This window comes from Meles meles, chromosome 3 (assembly GCF_922984935.1).
Source record: "Meles meles chromosome 3, mMelMel3.1 paternal haplotype, whole genome shotgun sequence".
NCBI lineage: Eukaryota > Metazoa > Chordata > Mammalia > Carnivora > Mustelidae > Meles > Meles meles.
This window is the reverse complement of record NC_060068.1, coordinates 159,918,251-159,929,805: the sequence shown is the minus strand read 5'-3', so window position 1 is coordinate 159,929,805 and position 11,555 is coordinate 159,918,251.

Sequence of the window (11,555 nt, the reverse complement as noted above, 5' to 3'; positions counted from 1 at the left end):
CCTAGCCCTCGAAACTTCTATAATGCCCCTTAATATAGCTCTGCTCAGCTCCAGGGGAATAACGTGAGTCCCTCTGCTGAAGTTTCATGAGAACAAATTGCAGAATGGCTTTCGGAATAGAATGAGCAAGTGCGGACCAGCTTCTGCATCCTCCTATTCCACTCACCATTCAACTCCAGGGCGCTCTTTTAAAAAAACAAGAGCGCACATGGTGGCAGTGTAGGGGGCTCCTGAGATAGCAATGACAGGAGGCAAAGCAACAAAGTTCCACATTCCCCTTTTCCATTCCTGGAAGGTTCTCTAAGACTCTTCTTAAGGATGGATATGGGTGTTTTTGAATATAGGGTTACTAACCCTTTTGGAGTCATGATTTACACCATCCCTAATATTTTAATGTTTGGCTTCTAGGGCTGTCATAATAACAGAATCATTGAAATAGAAGCTGGCATCACAGAAATCACTAGCTATGACAAGTTTCGAGTTTTGATTTCCTCCTTCTCCATCTTCTCATGTGGTCTTGGTCTTCAGAAGCAGACATTCTTATTTCTCCATATCTCCAAGTACATTGGTTGGGGGCTTATTTCTCCCTAGACAAGGGAGAATGGAACTAATCATTCATTTGTTTATTCAGCACATGTTGAGCACTGACCAAGAGCTGTTCCTTGTGGGAACTGAACATACCAAGATATTTACTCTCATAGAGCTTATATTTGAGCAAGGCTGGCAGACAAGCAATAAAATTAACAATAATTAATAAAGACCTATGAATAATAGTAGATGATAAATAAACTCCCTTCCAAAAACAAAGAAACAAACAAAAATAGGAAGGAAGGAAGGAAGGAAGGAAGGAAGGAAGGGAGGAAGGAAAGAAGGAAGGGAAACAGATGTGAGCAGTTAAGAAGTCAAGAATGCTGGGATTGGATTAGCCCTCCAGGACAAAACCGGTATGTTTTATTTTACTTACTGGATCAACTTTTAGAAAATAATTAGTGATACAAAATCATATACTACCTCAAAATCAAAAGATTAATTCCTTTCTGGCTCATCCAAAATTTTTAAACTGTAGCGAACTCAGGATGAACACAAATATCTTCAATATGATTTCATTCCTATTTTCTCAGGAGAGATAAGCACAACAGTTTTCTCTGGGAAATTTCTCACTCACAGAGACCGGCTTCCCTATTTTACTCATTACCACTAGTCTAGAAAATTGCAAATAGGACTTGAAGAAAATTTGTATATAGCATCAAAGGAAATGATGGGGGTTCAAATGTATTTCAAGAAAAAGCTGTAAAAACTTTAAGATGAAAAGCTTATTTCAATCTATAAGAGGATCTCTCTCTCTCTCTCTCTCTCTCTCTCTATATATATATATATATATATATATATGTTTATCTTTTAAAATTCATTCCGAGGGGTGCCTGGGTGGCTCAGTCGTTAGGCGTCTAACTTCAGCTCATGTCATGATCCCAGAGTTCTGGGATCAAGTCCCACATCTGGCTCCCTACTTCACGGGAAGACTGCTTCTCCCTCTCCCACTCCCTCTGCTGTGTTTCTTCTCTCACTGTGTCTCTCTCTGTCAAATAAATAAATAAAATCTTTTAAAAAATTCATTCAGAGGGTTTTGATATACAGCTGACCCTTGAATAATGTGGGGAGAGGGGCTTAGGGGAGTGACCTCTTGCAAAGTCAAAAATCTGCATATAACTTTGATTGCCCCAAAACTTAACTATAAATAGCCTACAGTCGACTGGAAGTCTTACAATAATATAAAAGAACCGATTAACACATTTTTGGTATGTTATGTGTATCATATACTATATTCATATAATAAAGTAAGCCAAATAAAAGGCTATGTTACTAAGAAAATAATAAGGAAGGTAAAATACATTTACGGTACGGTACTGTATATGCAAGCATAGTCAGTTTCCGATGAGTGCTCTCCTCCTGACTCGCAGATGGCCCTCTTCTCTGTGTCCTCCCATGGTGGACGGAAAGGGGATGGGGAGAGATATCTTCCTGTTCTTATAAGGCCACCTTATAAGGTCCCGTCAGATTAGGACCTTATGGCCTCCTTTAACCTTGATTATCATGTAAAGACTATATCTAGATATAGACATATTGGGCATTAGGGCTTTGACATAAGAATTTTGAGAAAACAACTCATTCCATAAAAGCCTGCTTCTTCATGCAAAATATGAAGACTCTTAGAAATGTGAATCTAAGCCATTCAGACTTCAATAAACTCCCTCACAATCTATTAATGTGTAACACTTTAGTATCATTGGACATCCATCTACTTGACACAATATATTATGCAGATGTATATCTTTAAACCATTAAGTTAAATATTCCATAATTCTTGGCTCACTCTTCTCCAACTCCTTTTCTGGAGCTGTGCGTCAGTGATATGTGGTCACATGCGTTCCTAAATGAAGTTATAGGGAAAGAACTGAAAATGGAAACGTAAATGTTGATATAAAAAGCCAACCCTCCTTGAAAGAAACAGAAAGTCAGTGCTATCAGATAGAGAAATACATTTTTAGAAAAGATTAGAATTAAGCTATTTACATGTGTGGAACATATAATGACAGTAGGATGTCCATGTAAATGTGATGAATCCTTATCCAGAAAAGTGGGACAGCTATTCCAGAGACATTTTATAAGTGAAGGTATATGACAGAGTAATCGTTTCAAATCAAAATGTTACAAAAGATATATTTGAATTTATATCATGGACCTACTATAAAATCTGACTATGAAACAGTGGATAGCTTACTCATCTTCTTTTATCTGAAATACTACAACTAACCACTAGAGATAGTAATACTAAGTCTGAGATGACTGAATAAATTCAATTTAAGTAGAAAGAAAAATACAAAGCCAGGCATGTAAGAAGTACTTCTTAAAATATGTTTAGTTAGATCTTACTTGGCCTCGGTTTTTTGCCAGTAAAGTGCTGATAAACAATATCCTAGGTTTTGTTTCAGTGAATAAATGGAATTCTTTATGTAACATATTCAGTCTTACTATGTACCAGTGGCTGGTACATAGTAAGTATACAAATGAATAATTCAGTGAATAAATGGAATTCTTTATGTAACATATTCAGTCTTACTATGTACCAGTGGCTGGTACATAGTAAGAATAAATGCTACATTGTTGCATTTTTTCCTTTCTCCCTCAACTGAACTAGTTACTTAAATTGATCAATAATAAAGAGTTGTAGAAAGAAAAAAAGGCCAACAGCAAAACATTGGGTTAGACCTTACACTAAATTTGAAAAATGAAGAGAACAAGCAAAAGAGTTAAAGAATTTGCAACGGCAGGAGGAGAAAATCTGATGAGAAAAACGAATGGGAAGTGAAAAGCACAAGGATTTTATAAATAAGGGGCAGTCAACAATGTTAAAGACAACAGAGAAATACAAATTCTGAGTGCTAAGAAAAAAGTATTGATTTTGCAATTTGAAATTTGCTGGTTTCTTCAAAGAACAGTTTTAATAGAATAGCAGGGAAGAAAATCATATTGTGTGGAATTGAAAAAATGGGAAGGACATAGTGATAAAAGAATGGGGGAGAGGAGGAAGTGCGTAATTGCCTGAGGGTTGGAGAAACCAATGTGAAATGGGCTTTTTTCCCTTAATAAGAAAAAAAAATGTTTTACATATTTATGGAATATAGTGAAATGATTGAATTAAGAATGAGAGAGGACAATAAGGAATGGAGAGATCAAGAGCATAGGTGAAGGCAGCCATTTAGGAAAGAAGCCATTTACCTTTCTTCAAAATAGCCAGAAATGAGGAAAAAGGAAATGGCAGAATGATATGGTGGAGTTCTGAAGAGTCAAGGGTATGGTCACGGGAAGATATTCTCACAAGAAGAGACAGGCTACAGAAATACACCCTAGATGACTGATCTTTTCAGGGAAGTAGACAGTAAATTCATCTCCAAAAGGGTTAAAAGAGCAATGCATGGCAAGTAGAAGGAAACCTAATTGATCTCAGTACTTCAGCACATAGGAAAGTCATTGCATATTTGGCATTCAAAAATAATGACTGAACTGAAATGTGTGTTTGGGTCTTGAAGAGAGTGGAAATGGTTTGGAAGGGCCAAATGAAAAAGCAAAAAACAAATAAAAAAGAGGAATGATTGAAGACATTTGCACACAGAATTGAAGAGTTTCAGTGACAGCTCAATTGAAGTTAGAGAACATAAATTTGGAGTGAACCCAGTCTTAGGAGATAAGTCCTATTTTAAATCCTAAGGGAAGCTTGGTAATGAAATCCATTAAGAATACACTACCCAACTGAAAGTCGAAAAGAAGATTAGGGAAGACAAATGTAATTACCCGAATTGTAATTTGGTCAAGACACCAAGGTTAATAACATTCCTCCTTTTTCAAAAGTTGCCATGAATTTTTTAATACCTTATAATGGCCAGTGTCACAATTCTTATTTCTTTTACAAGAGATGAACTCTTTGATATGCATTTTTAAGTGTTAAGCATGTATATTAGGGATATATACCCACCATTACACAGGTGCATACATTTGCACCTACACAAATATTAGAGAACAAATATTTTTTAATTAGGTAAAGTGCTTGGATAGAAAACAGCTGTTTCTTTCTATTACAAATTTGACAAAAAATTGTGATTAAAACTGGAATCTATCATGATAGTTAAAGGCAAAGATCACATTTGGGCTACATACTGTTTGGAAGTTAAGAGCATGGTCATTAGACCTCAGCACAAGCCAGACTCCAGCACCGCCAAGTTATGTAGCTTCTATAAACTCATCTTTTCACTGTAAAGCAGAGAAACAAACCATGTCCTATGACAGGGATTCTGAACAAAAAATAAGATAAAACATGTACAATGCTTAACACAGATAATAAATTCTCCATAAATATAAATTATCATATTACCTACTATTAACAGTTTTAATTTAATGCTCTTTGATCCCAAGTATCAGCAATAATGGAAAGCAACATTCTGAAAATACCGTCATCCTTTAGTATATCAGAATATAAAACAACCATCTGAGCCTTATGTATTTATTATGGTAAACTTCTCTGGTACACATGTATATTTCCTGACATAAATTTTGACTTACTTGCATTTATATAATGATTCATTTTATAAAGGGATTCTATCATTTGTTTAATTTTAAAGACAATGTTGAAATGGTATTAAGCATTAAGCCTACATAAAAGTTCCGTGAATCTTTAATATACTTTCAGAAACTGTCTCTTCTCTTTTGAGTAAATTATATTTCTATTTGACAAATACATATTCCCAAAAGTATATGACAGCTTAAAAAATAAACTATATATATATGTGTGTGTGTGTATGTGTATATATATATATATATATATATATATAAAACTTGAATAAATTTCACTAATATACTTAACTGTTGTTTCCTAAAATAAAAACATGGTAATTCAATACTATAATCACACATGACACTTGATTTTAATATTAAAAAAATACGTTAAAGAAAATTAACCTTTAAAAAACTCCCTGGATGAAAGAGGTGACGGAGATTTGAAAGCAATACCACCCAATAAACTTAACATTGTAATTAAGTGCCTTTCCTCCTATAGTGCCTTTAAAGGAAAAGTAAAAGGAAGTGTTTAAGAAATAAATAAAATGTGTAACCTATGCCTTTATCAACTTAAAGCCCATATCCAAATATTTTATTCATAAGTCAATTTCTCATTAGTTTAAACAAAAATGCATTTCATGAGCCTCAGTAAATGGGAAGCCTAGGATGGAATTATTTTAGAGATTATTGAATCCGTGCGTGTATGTGTACACACACGCACACACATGTACATATGTGTGTCTTTTATCTGCTTGGTTTCTCCCCATTTTCTGCACTGTTATCTATATTATCTGTGTGTTGATCATATTGTTTCTTATTGAAGAATTGAAGAAAACAGCTTTAAACTGACATGAATTCAGCTGGAGAAACTATAGTTCTCAGGGCCTTTATACACATCCTTGGGATCCCCTTGTGTTGGGATTTGTGTCCACTTCTGGGCTAAGAACTCTGACCACAATTGTGGAGTTCTGACTGCTAAGTATGTGTCACATGCCCACCTGTATGCTGGCAGGAGCTGAAAAAGTGTGATGAGTAACTACAGAAACCAGAGCCTACTGACAACCGAGGAGACAAGCTTCAAAGCAAAAGGCAAAAGGAGTACTGGGGACAGAAGAATGGAAATAGGAATGGTGTACAGATAAAATGAGCAGCTAAATCAACTTTCTGATGAGATTCCATTAAATACAGATGATCCCCAACTTACGGTGGTTCAACCTGCATTTTGGGTTTTTTTGTTTTGTTTTGTTTTTTTGCTTTATGATGATACAAGAGCGACATGCATTCAGTGGAAACTGTACTTTGAATTTTGAATTTGGATCTTTTCCTGGACTAGCATGTGTGGTACGATTCTCATGATGAAGCCGGATCAGTGAATGGCAGCTGCCAATCAGCCATGTGATCACAAAGGTAAACCACTGGTACACTTACAAGCTTTCTGGCCCCAAACAAACTTTCTGTTTTTCACTTTCTGTATATTATCCAATAAATTACACGGGCTATTCAACACTTTTTTTATAACAGACTTTTATCAGATTATTTTGCCAAACTGTAGGCTAATGTAAATGGTCCTAGCATGTTTAGTGTAGGCTAGGCTAAGCTATGATGTTCAATAGGTTAATTGTATTAAATGCATTTTTAGTTTCCATGGGCTTATTGGAACATACTCCTACCGGAAGTCAAAGAAGTTCTGTAAAGAAAGCATGGAATTACAGAAAATGTTACATGAAAATAAGTATGTTTTGCACAGTCGGTTATGCACTGGAGTCTAGGCCCCTGGTTCACTTTGTGTAGGGCTTTGTTCAAATCACTGACTTTCTCTATAACTTAGTATCCTCATTTATAAAACTAGGGTACTGAGTGTATCTTTATGGTACCCGCTAGATTCAAAACATTTCAGCGTTTAATAAGTTAACACGTATGTTTCTCGGATATTATCAATTTAAAGAGAAGCCATAGAAGAAAGTGGATAGGTAACTGGTGGGGTCACAAAGACCTAGGTCTTAGATCTCTCATTCAGTAGTTGTATAAACTTGTACAAAGAAGCAGTTTCCTCTCCTGTACAATGGTGATGGGCAGACAGCAATAGCACCTACCACAGCAGAGCGGTTCCAATGAATACCGAAGATGACTATAGTGCCTGCCATAGAAACACTACTTAATAAATGTCAAGTTTTTTTTTTATTCCTGCTATTATTATTTGTTATTTTTATACTCCTCAGAAAAGATTTTGCACATTTCTCATTGGGCCCACATCTAAATACTTGACATTTTTGTTTGAATATAGAAAATAAAAAGTCACCCTTCAACCAATTCCTGAGTTCAGCTGGTGATGAATCAAAAGTGAAGTGTTTTTAAATAACCTGAAGCAGCATCTGAAATTCATAAAAAGCCAAGGTTCAATTCCATTTAGAGTATTTGGAATACAATTCTTCTATTCAGACTAATTTTGGGGTCATAGAAACAAGTATTTTGTTGCTTCCTGCTCTCTGTTCCCTTGTCCCTATAGATAGGGATGTGGGAAAAGTGGAACCATCATTATAGACACTTCTCCATAGAATGATGCCATTAAAAAAATTCTCATCAGAAAATGACACTTAACTGACATGAGAAGTTAAATACTGTTTTAGGTTGAGTGGCTATCCCCAGCATTTGGAAGACTTAATTAAAGAAAGGCACATTATTAAACATACTAAATTCAAAATGATCTTTAGGTAATTGTAGAAAGAGAAATGGAGACCTATCTGCAACTTGTATTATATCACCTGATGCAACATTCTATTTTATTGGTGGTTATCATGGGATATGAATGTTACTGAATAGAGGAACCAAAGAGAAAAAAAAAATGAATGAACAAATGGATGAACAACGTATCACAATTGGCTATTTTTTAAATTCTCAGAGAGGAGGATTAATAACTCCCTTTAGAATCTAGTTCAATATTAATATTCACATGTAAAGATATGAATTTAAGCCAATATACACATGTAGCAACAGATAAACCACATAAATACTTTAGCTGAATATCTAAGGGCTAAATGTTGAAATCGACATTTATCCAAAACCAACACTGAAGTCAAACATCTCCGTCATAGAACATATTATTTGAACTGTGGTATCAGAGTAAATCTAAAATGAAAATCAAGTAAGCAAGAAAGGGAGAACAAACTGGGGGTTGCTGGGGGGAGGTGGGATTGGGAGAGGGGGAGCGGGCTATGGACACTGGGGAGGGGAGGCGAACCATAAGAGACTATGTACTCTGAAAAACAACCTGAGGGTTTTGAGGGTCAGGGGTGGGAGGTTGGGGCAACCTGAGGGTTTTGAAGGGTCAGGGGTGGGAGGTTGGGGGAACAGGTGGTGGGTAATGGGGAGGGCACGTTTTGCATGGAGCACTGGGTGTTGTGCAAAAAGAATGAATACTGTTACACTGAAAAAATAAATAAAATGAAAAAAAAAAAAAGAAAGGGAGAACAATTCAAAACATCTAAACGTAGCCATATGATGGATTAATTCACAGCTATAAAACATAATTGGCAAATCTCAGAAATATTATATTGAGCAAAAATGAAACATAATGCTAAAATTATATGACGAAGTTTACATGCATTTTATGAAACACAGGAAATACATATAGTTCATTAAGTCCCAGTGGTCAGATTAATTTAAAATATAGTTACCTCTGGTGAGTGAAAGAGGTTAACAGGGATGGGTAAAAGATTGAAAATCCAACTTTACTTTTAATAATTATTGTATTAAAAATGGCAGGGTGATGGGTAAACAGATGTATAACACATTACATTTATTATTTTCTAAATGTTTTAGATCTTCAAGTAAAACCCAAGGGACTGATTCAGAGTAAGTTCACCTCTCTAGTTTTACATTTTAGAAAGGGTAATATGACTGTTCGAAGATTCTCTACTAATCTCTACTTCCACTATTGGCAAATTGCAGAGTCTCCAAATTAAATGACGAATAATTTACAGCAAGTATAAACAAATTATGTTGCTGTTTCTTTCCAGCGGGTTTAAGAAAAAAATCCTAATTTAAAAATGAAGTTAAATTTCTCATGACTCATAAGACTCAGAGGAGACCAAGACTACGTTTGTGTATGTGTGATTAAGGAAAAATAGAAACTAAAGCTGTAGAAACAGCAAAGGAATGACTAAAATTTTTGAATACCAAAACCACTAATCTTTAAAAATTAAAATGCTTTTAGACAACAATGACTGCATTGCATGTTTTTTATTTTTCTGAACAATGAGCATATTGATAGTTGTAAACATTTTGTTTAATAACATTGACTGATGTTGAGATGCTGCACAGACGTTCTACTCCATACATATTGAGATTTTTCTTTGTCATTCAGCTATATATCATTCGTTTGATGACTCTCTAGCTCTATGCATTACACAGCTGGCCAGTCGGGCAAACACAAAGGTCAGATTAGCTTGGGATTCCTAAAGTTGCCTAGAATCATTTTTATACTTTATTCATCTATAGTCAAAAGAAAACCTACAGGTTTATAAGATGTTTTTCATTTCTCCTAAATGTGTTACATTATGAAAATTTTCATGTTCAGTCACTATTTTGGAAATGACTATCCAGAAAGCATTAAATGTGATCTTAAACATCATGTTCCATACCAACTACTGAATAAACAAATACACACTCCACATATACGTATGTAGCTAACCTTAACGATAACAGTTCTTTCTATTCCAAAATCATCCCCATATTCAGTAGTATCCCCGCAGTACTTCACATATTGCTAAATGCTGTTTAGACAACATTACTGTTGACCCACATCCACTATAATGACAAGCAACTTCTTAATTTTGAATCTTACCATCTAGATTTCAGATATTAAAATTTAAGGTGAAGACGCAGATTTTAACATTACAAACTCACTTAGTATTTTCGTGGTTATAAAAACAGACATGCTTAGCTGTATTGTAGACATATTACTTCTTAATCAATGACTCCCAATAATGCTTTCGATTCCTTATCGAACAATGACCCTTCTCCATTGTTTAAAATGTTTAGTAAAAACTGCTGCCCGAGAGGCAGTTTCTTCTCAGGTGTGACTGGGTAGCATGCAGCAGGGTGACCTACTGTGGAAGTGGAATAGCATATACATTGGTGAGACACACTTTGGAGATGAGCTTGGTGGGAAAATGTTGGGACCAAGGAAGTCCAGTGAAATATAAGCCCCCATCCAAAAATCCCTGGAGATAAAAGGAGCTAAGCTGGGCTTTCACTTTTGGAGGAAAAGGTATGCAAGGCAATTTTATGGACATCTTACTAGTTCTATCACCTCAAGTGAGCCAAGAACTTGGGGATGACTAGGTAGCTCATTTCTGAGTCATAGTACTTCTCACATTAAATATGTCTTGGTCTTAAAATTATGTCTTATTTATTTATTTATTATGTCTTTTTTTAAATGTTTATACATGGGAGATTTTGCCTGAATCCTCAGTATTTTACAACCAACCAGCAACTCTTTAGATGGATGTTACCAGTTTTTAAAAGCTCAAATGTTTCCTTGCTATGCCACAAACTTTGTCCTTTACCAACACAAACTCTGAGGAAAGCCATGTTTATATGTGGGCAAGAAAAGATTTCCTGTTGTGTTGGTTGGAATCTTCCAAGGAAAATCCCACTCAGAAAATACAATTTTCTCCATCTTACATACCAAAATGCTTAAGAATAGTTACTTATTTGGATTCATCATGTTCCTCTGTGAGAAACCTCTGTTAAACTTCAAATACCCCAGGATGAAAAAAGAAAGACCCGACAATAGTCAAGTTATTGCCCTACACCATAAAAAACTAGACCATCAGAGTAGACACTAGTTGGCCACGTTAAAGGTTTAACATGATGGCAAAATCCAGGCATGGATAATATGTGAAAAATCAATTAGAATGGAACAGATAGTTACTCAAATACGGAGATTAAGACGACTTAAACAATTGCAAGATGGAAATGACTGTGGACTTCGATAAGACGAAACAAATAACTGGATTCTTCGGTTCTAGTAAGTGAAGGGGGATCATGTTAGATGCTATATATATTTGTGCATTACTGTTTAAGGGAATTGTGTTTCCCTTCATCAAACACCAAAATATAAATAGAAAACAGACCTCCTTAGAATTAGGATAAGGGACTATTAAGATAAAAGGATTTATTATCATAAGCAAGAAGTGTTGTAGTCAGAAATACAAATGAAAACCAAATAATTTGGGCAAATTTATGAACGTTTAAATGATAAATTGCCAGTAAGTACACAGAACCTTGAGACAACTGCACGCCCCCTTGGCAGGGCAGGACCAGGGGTAATTTATAAATCATTTTTGACAAGAAAACTATGGAGAAGATTAATGTTAACACAGATAGCAATCCCCATGCCACTATAAACAGTTGAGGAATGAGAACTCCTCCTTTTAGGATTA